Consider the following 16292-nt stretch of genomic DNA (forward strand, 5'->3'; position numbering starts at 1 on the left):
GACGAGGTGGCCGAGTGGTTAAGGCGATGGATTGCTAATCCATTGTGCTTTGCACGCATGGGTTCAAATCCCATCCTCGTCTGTTTCTATTCTGTCTTTGATCCCTATTGCTCAATGCACAGTGAAAGCATTGCATACATGTGTCTGACAATGAGAAATGGGCCCCTGAGACAGTCATTTGCCTGTTTCACAAATGATTGTATTTTACTAGAGATTCTGTTTGGGATTCAGATGTGCATTCGGACAGCAATCCCTTTCAAGAAATGATACGTTCTGGATGAGGTCAAAGGTGCATCATTTGGACACTTTGTGGGCTTGAAATACAAAGAAAATCATGTTCTATGGTACAAGATAAATACAAAACTTAAGCTTTTATTATAATTAGATTTGCTTATAAAGCATAAGCAATCATTTATTACATTAATATATGTAAAAATAACATTTTAGCATCATACGTTTAGTATATTTAGTCCCTAATGCTGAAAGAAATGATCATAGAACATGACTTCTAACCTTACCTGCGGTGTTTTTGATCCCTATTGCTCAATGCACAGTGAAAGCATTGCATACATGTGTCTGACAATGAGAAATGGGCCCCTGAGACAGTCATTTGCCTGTTTCACAAATTATCGTATTTTACTAGAGATTCTGTTTGGGATTCAGATGTGCATTCGGACAGCAATCCCTTTCAAGAAATGATACGTTCTGGATGAGGTCAAAGGTGCTGGAACACTGTATTTAGGATGTGTTTGCAGTTATTCTGTGTTTCTAGCTTCAACCCAGTGATATATATATATATGCTCACTGATCTTTTGGTACATGCCCAGGGCAATAATCATTATGAGGATTTATTTCCATATGTGCTAGAGGTAGTGTTGTGAAATTCTTCAACACACTGGATCGCAGGTTTAAACCTGCACTCTTACTCCTTAAATACCAACAAATGCAGATATGTAGCAATCATATTGTAGCGGACACTCATTTGCCTGTTTCACAAATGATCATATTTTACTAGAGATTCTGTTTGGGATACGGATGTGCATTCTGACAACAATCTCTTTCAAAAAATGATTTTACCTTATCGCAGCTTTGCCCCTCTTGCCTCTTTGGAAAATATCTCCATCTTGTGGTCGTTGTTGGTAATGTCTAGACAATATCTCCATCTTGTGGTCGTTGTTGGTAATGTCTAGACAATATCTCCATCATGTGGTCGTTGTTGGTAATGTCTTCTTATGCCCTTTTTTTATTTCAATTCTTTATTAGTTGATTCTAGAATCTCTACAATAGAGCTGAAAATATCAGTTTTGTAGCAGACAATATGACATTAGTTATAGTCCAATTAAGACTTTATTACCCTGTTTGTAACATAACAAATTAAAATTGATTAAAACTAAGTTTGGAACACCAGGGAACATAAAAAATGATTTTTAGGAAAACCATGAGGTTCTCTGTGTCCGATGCCTGCAAGGGGAGAAAGCTAGAATCCTTTGCTTTTTCAAAATTTGAAAATAAACATCATATAACAACAGCTTTCATTCCTAGGAGTGAAAAATAACCATTTTTGAAGACATATTAGTTTCTAAAACACTACAATAAAGTTAAAAACATCCGTTTTATATTACTTTTAGTATTTTTAGTGAAATTAGTCATTTATTGCACTATTTTTAATATAATCTCTAATTAAAAGTGAATAGAATTAAGTTTGGAGCAACAAGGAACACAAAAAAAAAAGATTTTAAGGAAAAAAATGATGTCTTCTGTGCCAGGTGCCTGCAAGGGGAGAAAGCTAAAATCCTACCCAGGCTCCTGGAGCTCTGTCCTGGCTAAAGGAGGGTGAATCCATCCCCTTCAAAGCTCCATGAAAAAATGATCATTTAAAATTTGAAAAAAAAAACATCATATAACAACAGTTTTCATTCATAGGAGTGAAAAACAACCATTTTTGAAGACATATTAGTTTCTAAAACACTACAATAAAGTTGAAAACATCCGTTTTATATTACATTAATTTTTGTGAAATTAGTCATTTATTGCACTATTTTTAATAAAATCTCTAATTAAAAGTGATTAAAATTAAGTTTGGAACAACAAGGAACACAAAAAAAAAAGATTTTAAGGAAAAAAATATTGTCTTCTGTGCCAGGTGCCTGCAAGGGGAGAAAGCTAGAATCCTACCCAGGCTCCTGGAGCTCTGTCCTGGCTAAAGGAGGGTGAATCCATTCCATTCAAAGCTCCATGAAAAAATGATATTTTTAAATTTGAAAAAAAAAAACATTATAGAACAACATCTCTTGGTCCACAGAGTGCAAAAATCCAACTTTGAAGAAAATCCATTGACTGATCCCCGAATCCTGAAGTTTCTTCGCATGATATCGGGCTTGCAACCACTTTCTGGAAAATGATGAAAAATGCCAAAAATGAAAAAACAGTTATCAATTCTAGAGCCTAAGAGGAAAATAAGACAAATGTATATCTCCAAATAATTTTATGTGCTTCAGAAGAGCCCAGGAAAGTTTTTTGCATACATGAAACCACGCCCGTTTGCACGTAAGCAGACATGGTTGCACACACGACTGCATGAAAGCACGCGTGCATGCAAAATCATCCTGTTGAGCATTTGAATGTTTGTTTTGCTTTCCATCGCGTTGGTAAGAGCGTAAATAAAAAGGCGATTCCTGCGTTGACCACTAATGTAAGAGCTATTTCAAGTGCGCCGTGGTGCGGCTTTTCAAATGCTCAACAGGATGACTTCGCATGCACGCGTGCTTTCATGCAGTCGTTTGTGCAACCATGTCTGCTTACGTGCAAACGGGTGTGGTTTCATGTATGCAAAAAACTTTCCTGGGCTCTTCTGAAGCACATAAAATTATTTGGAGATATACATTTGTCTTGTTTTCCTCTTAGGCTCTAGAATTGATAACTTCTTTTTCATTTTTGGCATTTTTCATCGTTTTCCAGAAAGTGGTTGCAAGCCTGATATCATGCGAAGAAACTTCAGGATTCGGGGATCAGTCAATGGATTTTCTTCAAAGTTGGATTGTTGCTCTCTGTGGACCAAGAGATGTTGTTCTATAATGTTTTTTTTTTCAAATTTAAAAATATCATTTTTTCATGGAGCTTTGAAGGGGATGGATTCACCCTCCTTTAGCCAGGACAGAGCTCCAGGAGCCTGGGTAGGATTCTAGCTTTCTCCCCTTGCAGGCACCTGGCACAGAAGACATCATTTTTTTCCTTAAAATCTTTTTTTTTGTGTTCCTTGTTGTTCCAAACTTAATTTTAATCACTTTTAATTAGAGATTTTATTAAAAATAGTGCAAAAAATGACAAATTTCACACAAAATAATGTAATATAAAACGGATGTTTTTAACTTTATTGTAGTGTTTTAGAAACTAATATGTCTTCAAAAATGGTTGTTTTTCACTCCTAGGAATGAAAGCTGTTGTTAAATGATGTTTATTTTCAAATTTTGAAAAAATCAAAGGATTCTAGCTTTCTCCCCTTGCAGGCATCGGACACAGAGAACCTCATGGTTTTCCTAAAAATCATTTGTTATGTTCCCTGGTGTTCCAAACTTAGTTTTAATCAATTTTAATTTGTTATTATGTTAAAAACAGGGTAATAAGTTTCTAATTGGACTATAAATAATGTCATATTGTCTGCTATAAAACTGATGTTTTCAACTCCATTGTAGAGATTCTAGAATCAACTAATAGAGAATTAAAATAAAAAAGGGCATAAGAAGACATTACCAACAACGACCACAAGATGGAGATGTTGTCTAGACATTACCAACAACGACCACAAGATAGAGATATTGTCCAAAGAGCCAAGAAGGGCAAAGCCGCGATAAGGAGATTGCGGTCAGAATGCACATCCGGATCCCAAACAGAATCTCTAGTAAAATATGATCATTTGTGAAACAGGCAAATGAGTGTCTGCTACAATATGATTGCTACATATCTGCATTTGTTGGTTTTTAAGGAGTAAGAGTGCAGGCGGTTTAAACCTGCGATCCAGTGTGTTGAAGTATTTCACAACACTACCCCTAGCACATCTGGAAATAATTCCTCATAATGATTATTGCCCTGGGCATGTACCAAAAAATCAGTGAGCATATACATATATCGCTGTGTTGAAGCTAGAGACACAGAATAAGTGCAAACACATCCTAAATACAGTGTTCCTGCACCTTGACCTCATCCAGAATTTATCGTTTTTTGAAAGCGATTGCTGTCAGAATGCACAACTGAATCCCAAACAGAATCTCTAGTCAAATTTGATCATTTGTGAAACAGGCAAATGAGTCTCTCAGGTGCCCATTGCTCATTTTCAGACACATTTATGCAATACTTTCACCATGCGTTGAGCAATAGGGATTAAAGATACCAGAGGTAAGGTTTAAAAGTGATTCTGAGGTGCAACACATCAGCGAAACAGCTAGGCATCTGAAATGCGGGGTTTGAGAGCCCTTCAGGGAACACCGTACCCTAAAGGTACCAGAAGTCCACTAGTATAAGCATTAAGTCACTGTCAGCCCTGTTGCAATGTGATTGCTACATATCTTCATTTCTTTGGTTTTTAAGGAGTAAGAGTGCAGGGGGTCTAAATCTGCGATCCAGTGTGTTGAAGTATTTCACAACACTACCTGTAGCCCGTCTGGAAATAAATCCTCATTCTGATTATTGACCTGGGCATGTACCAATAAATCACTGAGTATATATATATATCACTGTGTTGAAGCTAGAGACCTGTATGTAATATGATGCTAAAATGTCATTTTCACATATATTAATGTATTAAATGATTGCTTATGCTTTATAAACAAATCTAATTAAAATAAAATCTTAAGTTTTGTATTTATCTTGTACCATAGAACATGATTTTCTTTGTATTTCAAGCCCACAAAGTGTCCAAATGACACACTACATGATAAAAGGAAGATTATCACATGCATATCTGTATAATCTTCCTCATGCATTCCTTTCATTACCTTTTAATTTTTAAAATGAACTCAAGTTGTGTATAATGTAATAATTTAAGTAGAATAGATTCAAATAATATAATGATCCAGTGTGTTGCACTACTTCACTGCTTCACTGCTCTATGCCGTCTGGAAATAAATCCTCAGACTGCTTACTGCCCTGGGCTTGTACCAATAAATTACAGGAGCACATCTATATATCACTGCGTTGAAGCAGGAGACACACAATCACTGCAAACACATCCTAAATACAGTGTTCCAGCACCTTTGACTTCATCCAGAACGTATCATTTCTTGAAAGGGATTGCTGTCCGAATGCACATCTGAATCCCAAACAGAATCTCTAGTAAAATACGATCATTTGTGAAACAGGCAAATGACTGTCTCAGGGGCCCATTCCTCATTCGCGCTTCTTTGCTTGCGCCGGAACACACCGACTGGAGGCGGACAACATAGTCGGCAGGATTCAAACCTGCGCAGAGAGACCCCAATGGATTTCTAGTCCATCGCCTTAACCACTCGGCCACGACTACAGCAAGCCCCGTCCCCACTGCGTTCTTGCTACAATCTTACCTGGATCGCGAGGCGCCGGCGGAAGCCTATTTCAAAGTCGTTCTCCGTTTCAAAAAAACATTTCCAAAATACAAGCCTTGCAGACAGACACGCCTCAGAGGACTTAAGGGTGGCTTCATGTCGGAATGATAAAGTCTCCCCGTCCGGACATGAAAATGCCACTTTGTTACACACAAAATAAGAATCAACAACAGAGAAATGCCCACAACAGCTATACACAGAAAACATACAGGACACTGCTCATGATGTTTCCCGAGCCGAAACAGTGCGTTTTTCCAAGCCATTTGACAGAGCCCGCCCACTGAAAACTGCAGCAGATCGTGTAAAGACGTTCAACTTTGTAACTACTGCACGCACAGGAAGCAGAATAAATTCCTCTTTTCAAACTGTCAAAGGTTTGCTTTGCGAATGCTGCAGGACATCGCAAAATCTCTTTTGAACGGGGACAAACGATTTCTTATGGGGCGCAGTAAGTACAGACGTTTAAAAAGCTCCACTCATGCCGACGATGCAGCATGAAGAAGCGCAACCTAACGTTTGACAGACAAAAGCCGGGCGCCGCTACGAGCAATATGAAATCAAACTGACAGCACACGGCGTTTCGCGCTGACTCAAAAGTGATCTCGACAGACGCTGTTCTCTGCATAACGCTGAAAGAGCTAAAGAGCGTTTCTGTTGAGACGTAACAAGCTCGTTTCTTTCTACCATGATGTTACCATGACAAAATCTGTCTTTAAACACCTTCCTCATTCTCTGACGAGACTGTCAAAAATTGCTTTCGCCGATTGCATTGCAAACCAGCGGAAGCGGGGTATTGGGAAAAGTTTTCAACTAGCAATAATCACGCCTCGGCTAACCCTCACAGGCTACGATACTGCCACTGCGCAAAGCTGACGGTTGCCAGGCAACCGCGGGGATCCTATGGAAATCGTTATCAATCGTCTCATGGCATGTCGTTGCTGAAATGCTTCATATTTCTGTTTTCTCTCTTTGACCAGCCCAGCTGCGCCCCACCCGAAGGCAGGGAAGCACAAAAATTGCATGGAATTCATGCTCCTCTCCACGGAAATCTTTAGTAAAAGGCGAAAGATTTGTACGAGATGAAGAGAAACCAGAGTGTGTGGCTGCACAGCTGCAGGAGCCCAGGCCGCCTTCAAGGCCTCTGCCCTGCCGGTCGTGGTTGGCAATGCACCTGGCCTTACAAATGAGCCAGTGGGGCCCGTTCAGCTCCGGGCTCATCGCCTGCGGCTCTCGGTTTGCAAGCGTGCCCAATCCGTTCGATAACTCGGAAAACACCCGGCCACACTGTGCCAGAAACGACGCACTCTGGGAAGCCGCTATGCAAAGCGAGGTCCCAAGATCCCCTGCAGCCGGACACTTCCCGCCCCCCAAAGAAAAGAGCGCCAATCAGACAGGCGGAGACCGAGGACTCGTAGAGCAGACGGCCACAATCGCCATAACAAGAGCCTAACCCTAACCCTAACCCTCGGAAATCTGTGGCGTTTAGCGTGACATAGTCTTGCAGGCATCGTGCTGTCTCACTGCAATACTATACCGCTGGAGGAAACAGTCCATCTGGCCATGAAACTCATTTGAACATCTAGCTACAGCAACTAACTATATCATGATTTATTCAGGATGTGCGGAATTAGCATGTCCCGGAGACAGCTTCCGAAATCGTGAGCATTCTCTGGTGGTAGGGGCGTTCAAGATGGCGCTCAGGGGTGGGAGGTAAAGTTTAGTGGTTGAGGAGTTTTTTTTGAGTTTTTCATGACCTGAATGTTAATTTTTGCTTTTTTTGACTACTGAAAAATAAGGACTTAACAGTAGTTGTTTAAACTTCAGTTATAACTGAAAGAAAAAAAAACGATTTTGTTTAGATTTAAGAATTTCGATATGAGTAACACTGAGAAAAGAAAAGAGAGTGCTGGGTCTTCGAAGGAGAAATCTAAGATACCTCAATCGTATATGTATAGCACTACAAGAAAATTGATGGCAACTAAAGGGAAAAGTGAAGCAGCTGGAGGGGACGTGGAAAGAGTGCTGGAGATGCGCTCGTACGCGAGCGCTCGCAGCCCAAGTGAGACTCAGAGGAAGAGCCGGAGTCCCTGCCCAGCACACCTGTGAAAACCCCGGCAGCCAAGAGAGGAAGGGGCGAGCTGACGCTGGAGGAGCTCCAGACCAACATCTTCAACATGATGGCACAGAGCAAGGGTGAGCTGAAGGAAATGATTCGATCTAATACAGTCGCAATCGAAAGTCATAAAAAGTCCATGGACTGTGTGTTTAAAGAGGTTGAAGACTTAAAGAGTGAAGTAAAAGTTCTTAAACAAGTAAATACCGAACAAGAAAAGCATATTAAAGAACTTGAATTGAAAGTGAACGATGTAGATAGATACCGCCGATGATGGAATTTAAAATTATTTGGAGTTAAAGAGGAACGTGATAAGGACCTTGTTGCAACAGTGAAGGGTATCTGTAAAAGGACCCTGCCGGACCAGGAGGACGTAATATCGGCCATTGACTTTGTTCACAGGCTCGGGAGAGCGAACATGTCTGAGCGAACTGAGCAAGTGCGCCCCAGATCGATTATAATACAGTTCACCAAGAGGACGGCGAGGGACATACTGTGGCGAGCGGCGAGGGGGAATGAGTATTTGAATGGGAACAAACTGAGGTTTGCAGAGGACCTGTCTGCCGCGGACAGGAGCACCAGGAACCAGCTGTGGCCCCAGGTTGAAGCTGCCAGAAGAGAGGGGAGGAGAGCCTACTTTGTGGGAGCGAGGGCCTTTGTGGACGGGAAGGAGATTTGCTCCCAGTGACTGCTCAGTTAATGATTATGTTTGGTTATATTTGTTATACCAGTATATACTAGTGTTTCTTTAGTGTTAGTTTGGAATGGTGTAGTTAAGTGTTAAGGACTGTTATAGTTCTGGTTCTTTGAAAAACTCAATAGTTTAGACAGTCTTAGAGTTAGTTATTTGCTTTTGTGTATGTCTTTTTCATGAATGCCAGAGGTACTCGAAATGTTGTTAAAAGAAAAACTGTGTGCTGAGTTTTATTTTTTACAGGAAACGCATGCATGTTGAAACTAAAGTTTATAAATAATTGAGAAATATTAAAGCAAGGAAAATATGATACGTGTAAAATATACAATTTGATCACATAATTACTTAATTACCTCTGGTAGTTAAATGCTTTTTTCTGCTGCGTTTTTTTTCTCTTGTACATGACTCTGATCCTTTTGTTGTATTTGTATTTGTAAATTCTATGTTTAATAAAAAAAAAATTTAAAAAAGCATTCTCTGGTGGTGTCCTGCAGGCTTCCTGTGGGTGTGCGTTGGTGGTATAGTGGTGAGCATAACTGCCTTCTAAGCAGTTGACCCGGGTTCGATTCCTGGCCAACGCAGTGGCGAATGTTTTCAAATGCTGTCATGAGCCTTGGATTGTGACTAGCAAAGCGAAGCCTTTTGAAAGCGCTAAAGCACTGAAAAACGGAATTGAGGGAGAATCTTACAGGGGATTCTGAGCGGTGTCTGCATACACGCAGTCCGATACGGGTGCTGAAAGCTTGAGCTACTCTCAATGTCATGCTGGCTTTCCCCGGAGTAAATCTGTTACATTGAAAGAATGCTTCTCGCAGGTTCAAAAAGGGACCCTTGTTAATTGGAGAAATCAATGATTTTGAATGAATTCTGTATGCGTTAAAAGACAGCTATACACAGAAAGCATGCAGGACACTGCTCATGATGTTTACCGAGCCGAAACACAGTGCGTTTTTTCAAGCCATTTGACAAAGCCCGCCCACTGAAAACTGCAGCAGATCGTGTAAAGACGTTCAACTTTGTAACTACTGCACGCACAGTAAGCAGAATAAATTCCTCTTTTCAAACTGTCAAAGGTTTGCTTTGCGAACGCCGCAGGACATCGCACAATCTCTTTTGAACAGGGACAAACGATTTCTTATGGGGCGCAGTAAGTACTGTTACTGTCACTGCTCGATACCGACGTTGGCCTACTATACCATGTTCAGCCACCGCTAGAAAATGTACGGCTCTAGCACCAGAGCAAACAACAGGAGGGCCGACGTCGAACAGGCACACGTGTCAGACATGGAGAGCGATGAGAATGGGATTCGAACCCATGCGTGCAGAGCACAATGGATTAGCAGTCCATCACCTCAACCACTCAGCCACCTCGTCGATGAAACTGGGCTGTCCGGACATGGGTTGGCACGCTCCAGATGATCTTTTTCTTTTTTTTCCCCTCGTACTCGAGGGTCATTTTCCTGTTCCACATGCGATTTCAACATTTTCCTTGGGAGATGTCAAGCCAGCAAGCCACTGCTGTGGTTCAGTGGCCAGTGTGGAGTTCAGTGGCCCTGTTGTACACAGAAAGCACATTGAGCTCCTTGGACATGAAAAGTTCCAGATAAAAGCCATTTGTCATCCTTTCTCTTGGTGTCGATGTTGCTATTGTATGTAAAGGTGGCAACTTGCTCAGCGAGCAGGCGGAGCACACACCGAATGCAGATGTGTCTGAGTGGTGTGTCCAAGTGGCTGCAAAAGGACAACCCTCCCGGGGCGCCGTGGCTTAGTTGGTTAAAGCGCTTGTCTCTTAAACAGGAGATCCTGAGTCCGAATTCCAGTGGTGCCTTCTTTGTTCTGTCTTCTCGAACAGAACTGGTCCTTACAGACAACCGCCTACGGCTAGACTTAATTAAATGCAAGTATTCATTTCCTGTCTTTAACGCGACTTGTTTTTCTTAAAATTGATGGAATTTGCAAAACATGAAATACAAACATTGCTAATCAGCGCTAGCGGCTGGCAAAAAAAAAGAAGTCAGCAATGTTTTTTTTCCTTAACCTTAACCCTGCTAATGGAGAAGAGTTAAACGACCGAGTCTATGCAGCTTAAACGGTGCTCATGTCGGGATCTTAGCTGAAAGGGTGGTAAATCACGCTCACCCCAGTCCTTAATCTTTTAAAGAGGATACAAAATTGAACCTAGTCGCCACATCACATACATCCTGTTCAACGATAAAAAGGTGACATCTATCCTCGATCCAGAGTAAATCCCACGTTGAGGGCATCTTTTTTTTCACTTTACCGTGAATCGGGCTCGGCTGCACAGAGGAGAGAGCAGAGCAATGAGGTCACGGGGACAGGGGAGTCACACGCTGGCGGTTTAAACACGCGGAAGAAAACTGAGGGATCCACAGTATGTGGACCCTCCGTGCGCCATCAGTCCACACTCTGGACTCTGAATCCTGCCATCCAAGTTAAGATCTCGGCGGAACCTGAGGCGCAGTTCCTTCTTAAAACGTAATCTGGTGAGCATTTCTAGAATCGTACTTGTATAGATGCAGCCTTTAATGTGTTGCTAGGTTAAAATTGATGACTTCTTGAACTTCAGTAGGCAACTGCCCTCTTGATTTCGGATTTAATTTCTTTATTACAGGGGCGCTTTTATGAAGACAGAGTCATGTTCAGGTACTTTGCTTGATGGAGGAAGCATATTTCGGACTCTGTGATCTGCTCACCTGGAAAGGTCTGCTGTACTACTACAAGAGAGAAGTAGAGTCTGGAAGAATGGACAATTTTATGATGCTTTGGAAGATAATGTTTTTTTTTTCTTTGAAATCGAAATGAATCAGAATATCAGTGCAAAAGACAAACTCTTGGTTTGGTTTAAAGAGATATGGTTTTAAAACAGACAAGATGTAGAAAACAGGTGTTTCTCACTTTTGGAAAAGAATGGACCGGGGGTAATATTTTACTAGTTGCAGTGCTGATCTCACTGGGTTACAGTCCTGCAGTGTCACACCAGGGCCAGTGGCGCAATGGATAACGCGTCTGACTACGGATCAGGAGATTGCAGGTTCGACTCCTGCCTGGCTCGGGTCGTTTTTTAAACGCATCGGGCTACTCCCTAAGTAGTCTGTGCTACTTACTGCATTGTAATCGTACCCAGTAAGAGATTTCCTTCATGTAAATGAACTGCACCTGACAGCTTTAGAAAAACACCTGGGCTCAGTACGGTGCTGAGAGCTCAGCGTTGCTGTTCTAATTAGCACGCACTGCATCGGCTATGAGCCCGAACCTTTCAATTATTCCGATCAGTAAGTCAACACGTAGTCCACATGAACGGTAGAAATATTCTCTTGTCTGTCTCTTGTTTGTATAGAACTGAATGTCCCTGACAATGTACTGTTAGTTTTAATTGAAGAACGGCATTTGTGTTCAAATATACCAGACAAGTTTACGTAACTGCTCATGCGACACTCAGTTGTAATTAGTCAAGAAATAAAGTCGAACAACAGCTGCGGGTTTGATTCTGAACGTATGAGATTGCAGCGCCTTTTACTTTCATTGACAAATGATAGAGATTCGAAGAGAGATCCTTCAGACCAGCAAGCAAACCCACGGCTATTTCGGTTTTCTATCTAGGCAACGTTGGTGTCTGCAATAGCATACATGAAAGCGTGATGCAATTTCTGTGGCTACATTTGTTGCACGTCATGCACAGTAAGAGTGTTTCTAACACCAAATAAAAAGTCAACAATTAGCGATCACGCCTTCTCCTCAGTTAACCCACTGAAACCCTTGCTGTTAACAGTTCTTTACTGCGTGCTTTACCAGCACCTACATATCGTGTCGGTTCTTTCAGCTTTATTCATTAGGTTTTCAAAGGCATAAGTAGAGCACCAGAGGTGCGAACGCAAAATGCGTGGTTATCTGAAGAATTGATTTCCACGGCAGCGGGTCCAAACGATTTCGCGTTGTTATAGTACCAGGAAAGGAGAAGCGGCACTTCGCCTCTGCCGCGCAGGCACAAGGCGACGTGCGGCAGACGCCGGAGTCGGCAGGTTTCGAACCTGCGCGGGGAAGCCCCAACGCATTTCGAGCCCATCACCTTAACCACTCGAGCACGACAAATGCGAGCTCAATGCCGCCGCATTCCTCCTATAATCAAACACGGACTGCGAGGTGGCTGCGGAAACCTTTTTAAAGTTTTTAAAAAATACCTTTCACAAGATTCGTGCCGGCAGACAGACACGCCTCAGAGGGTTTAAGGCTGGCTTCACGTTCAAATGGTAAAGTCCCCCAGTCCGGATGTCAAAATGCAACTTTGGCAGACAGAAAAAACATCAACAAACCAAAAATGTGGACAAGGATTTTACAAGCTGCACCACACTGCACTTTCAAAAGCATTTACATTCGTGTTAGACGCAGGAATTGCCTTTGATTTGCGCGCTTACGAACGCCATGGAAAACGAAACAAAACTAAAGCCCTCAGCTCCTGCACTTGATTATAATCCCGTTAAGTGTCGAAGCAGGAATTTACGTCATCCTACCACTGCAACACGGGGAATAGAGGGAAATGAGCACAAGCTACGAATTGTCTCTAATCAGTCCCTACAGTTGTAAGACGCCTGGAAGCGTGCACCCCCATCATTAATCTTTGCGCATCTGTGCAAGGTAAACTCTGGAGCAGTCTCTGAAACGGCTCAAAGGAAACACGTGATTAATTCCATGTGCATCTGGGGTTCATTTCTTATTTACATTTAATTCAAGGGAAAGGCTTGGGTCAGTTTCAGACGGCCTCCAACAGCGAGATTCAAGCGCCCCACCTTCAGCCCAATCTGCGCCGCCAGAACGCCAACGGCTCCTCTGGTCTCCGGGGTGCGGTTGTGACCCCGTAACCTAAAGTGTTGGTGGCAGACAAATGGAGACTAACAGGTGACGTCCTAGGACATGACTACATTGTGACACTCGGTGGGGATGGTGACCATTGCTTGGAAAAGAGTGCGAGGCCCCTTTAGAAAAACATTTTGTTAACAGGCATTCTGCCTCAGCCTAAACACCTATAGCTTGCAAAGCGCATGCTATTAGACAGGCACCTCTGCAAGACCTTAAGAGTCTCTTAAACTAGTGATCGTAAGGTGTTCCCAATGGGCGATGTTTGGCTTTCAAATCATCTCTCTGTGGAAGCGCCGCGATGCAGCTGTTTAAGGCTTAGAAGCAGCTGACTGTTTCACTACCTAGCTGATCACTGTCAGTCAGGGAGCTCAGAGGTGAAAAGCCTGTCTGAGAGACAATTCGCCGTCGATCAGTTCAATATGTTCCGTACCAGCTCGGCGCACCTGAGATCATCTTGGTAGCCGTGTAGCTCAGATGAGTGAGAGCGTGTGTGTGTGTACCACCGTGATTGGATGCCAGTCCTTCTCAGGTCACAGTAAACCTTCTGCTGCCTAACTTTCCCCAGTGTGCCCCAGTGGCCTAATGGATAAGGCACTGGCCTCCTAAGCCAGGGATTGTGGGTTCGAGTCCCATCTGGGGTGCTCCTGTCCCATTTTGAGCGTACAAATGTCCTTGTGATTTGCAAAGCTACAACCCCACCTTACTCAGTGAGCGTCTCTGCTTTTCTCTCACATACAGTTGGGAGAAAAACTTTTGTAAACAGCCCTTCGGAATGATGTGGATTTCTGCATGAATGGCTCCTAACATGTGATCTTATCTTTATCTAAGTCATAATAATTAATAAAGAGAGTCTGATTTCACAAACAACACACGCCCAACATTTGACATTGCTGTTTCTTTATTGACCAAATGGTTTAAACAATCAAGGTCATTGATGGAAAAAGTACGTGAACCCTTATATTAAGGAGCTAGTGGAACCTCCTTTATGACAAAAACCTCAACCCCTACTTTCTGTAGCGGCTGGTCAGACCTGAGCAGCGGTTAGGAGGTATTTTGGCCTATTCCTCTATGAAAAACTGTTTCAGTCATGTATATTTTTGGGATGTCTTGCGCTGAACGGCCTGCTTCAGATCACGCCACAGTACTTCAATGGGATTGGGGTCAGGACTCTTACTTGGCCATCCCAAAATACGGAATTTCTTCTGTTTCAGCCACTCTGTTGTTGATGTACTCCTTTGTTTTTGTCATGCTGCATGACCCAGCGTCTTTCGAGTTTTAGATCACAGGCAGACACCCTGACATTCTGCTGTAGATTTTCCTGATACATCTTGGAATTCATCGGTCCCTCGATGATTGCAAGCCGTACAGCCTCCGCCATGCTTCCCAGGTGGGATGAGGTTTTGGAGTTGGTATGCAGTGTTTTGTTATCTCCAAACATAAGGCTGTGCACATTTACCAACAAGTTCAACTTTTGTCACGTCTGTCCACAGAACATTGTTCCAGGAGTTGCTGTGGAACATCCATGTGGTCTTTAGCAAACTTGAGAGGGGCAGTGGTGGTTTTTTTTGGGGGGAGAGCAGTGGTTTCCTCCATGGTGACCTCGCATGATCACCACTCCTGTTCAGATTTCTTCTTATGGTGGACTCATAAACACAGACATAAGACAAAGTCAACCACCTGTTCGCTAGATCCCATCCCCACTCAGCTAGTCAAAGATTCCCTCGAAGGACTGGCAGGACCTATAATTAGTATGATGAATGCATCGCTTGCGTCAGGCGTTGTACCTGATCAATTTAAGGTAGCGGTTGTTAGACCGCTCCTTAAGAAGTCAAATTTGGATCCACAAGTTCTTAACAACTACAGGCCTGTCTCAAAGGTCCCATTTCAATCTAAAAGTCTTGGGAGAATAGTTGTTGCCCAACGTCAATCGTATCTGGATTCAAATAATATACTTGAGAAATTTCAGTCTGGTTTCTGAAACTGCATTAACGAGAGTCGTAAATGATATTCTCTTAGCTACTGATGTGGGGAATGCAACAGTGCTTGTGCTTCTAGATCTTAGAGCTGCCTTTGACACGGTTGACCTCTCTGTTTTGTTACACAGGCTTGAGTTTGAGGTTGGCTTATCTGGAACCGTCCTTCAGTGGTTTACTTCACATTTTACTCATCGTTTTCATTATGTTCAAATATCTAATAATTGTACTGCTTCATCAATGTCACCAGTTCAATTTGGGGTACCAGAAGATCAGTGCTGGGACCAATATTGCTCTCTCTCTCTACATGCTGCTGATAGGTAGGATAATATGAAAAAATAATATGAACTTTCATTCATATGCTGATGACACTCAAATAAACATTTTGTTTACACCAAACGACAACTCTTCTATTATCAGTTTAGTTAAATGCATTAAGGAAGGAAATACTTGGATGTGTGAAAACTTTTTGTTACTCAACTCTGAGAAAAATGAGGATCTGTTGATCGGAGGCAACAATACTGATAGGACTACTATAACTTCAGCACTTAACTCAGAGGATTTAAACATTTGCCTCAAAGAGACAGCACGTAACCTAGGCGGCATATTAGACACAAGGCTCTTAACAACTTGCATTGTTAAGTGCCTTGGGACAACCTTGTTGTGAAAGGCGCTATATAGAAATACATTGATTTGAATTGAATTGACAATGTAAAATGCTGTGTGTGTTGTTTGTTAAACAAGACTGTCTTTATTTATCAAAAAATAAAAGGAATTTGCTAGGAATGCAAACGTTAGGTTGCGCTTCTTCATGCTGCATCGTCGGCATGAGTGGAGCTTTTTAAACGTCTGTACTTACTGTGCCCCATAAGAAATCGTTTGTCCCCGTTCAAAAGACATTGTGCGATGTCCTGCAGTGTTCGCAAAGCAAACCTTTGACAGTTTGAAAAGAGGAATTTATTCTGCTTCCTGTGCGTGCAGTAGTTACAAAGTTGAACGTCTTTACACGATTTGCTGCAGTTTTCAGTGGGCGGGCTTTGTCAGATGGCTTGGAAAAACGC

General features: G+C 42.3%; 6 non-coding genes across 6 annotated transcripts; 4 read left to right on the plus strand and 2 right to left on the minus strand.

The window, feature by feature from the left end:
- trnas-gcu (transfer RNA serine (anticodon GCU)) lies at positions 1-82 on the plus strand. The gene has a single exon. It is a non-coding gene; the product is annotated as a tRNA-Ser (tRNA).
- Positions 83-6305: 6223 nt separating this feature from the next.
- Positions 6306-6447, minus strand: LOC148632243 (U4 spliceosomal RNA). Its single transcript, XR_015934400.1, has one exon. It is a non-coding gene; the product is annotated as a U4 spliceosomal RNA (small nuclear RNA).
- A 115-nt stretch (positions 6448-6562) lies between these two features.
- LOC148632244 (U5 spliceosomal RNA) lies at positions 6563-6675 on the minus strand. The gene has a single exon (XR_015934382.1). It is a non-coding gene; the product is annotated as a U5 spliceosomal RNA (small nuclear RNA).
- Positions 6676-8892: 2217 nt separating this feature from the next.
- trnar-ucu (transfer RNA arginine (anticodon UCU)) lies at positions 8893-8964 on the plus strand. The gene has a single exon. It is a non-coding gene; the product is annotated as a tRNA-Arg (tRNA).
- A 2419-nt stretch (positions 8965-11383) lies between these two features.
- On the plus strand, positions 11384-11456 carry trnar-acg (transfer RNA arginine (anticodon ACG)). Its single transcript has one exon. It is a non-coding gene; the product is annotated as a tRNA-Arg (tRNA).
- Positions 11457-13826: 2370 nt separating this feature from the next.
- On the plus strand, positions 13827-13899 carry trnar-ccu (transfer RNA arginine (anticodon CCU)). Its single transcript has one exon. It is a non-coding gene; the product is annotated as a tRNA-Arg (tRNA).
- Positions 13900-16292: the final 2393 nt, after the last annotated feature.

The sequence above is a fragment of the Lepisosteus platostomus genome, unplaced genomic scaffold (assembly GCF_059453375.1).
Source record: "Lepisosteus platostomus isolate fLepPlt1 unplaced genomic scaffold, fLepPlt1.hap1 Scaffold_63_H1, whole genome shotgun sequence".
Lineage (NCBI taxonomy): Eukaryota > Metazoa > Chordata > Actinopteri > Semionotiformes > Lepisosteidae > Lepisosteus > Lepisosteus platostomus.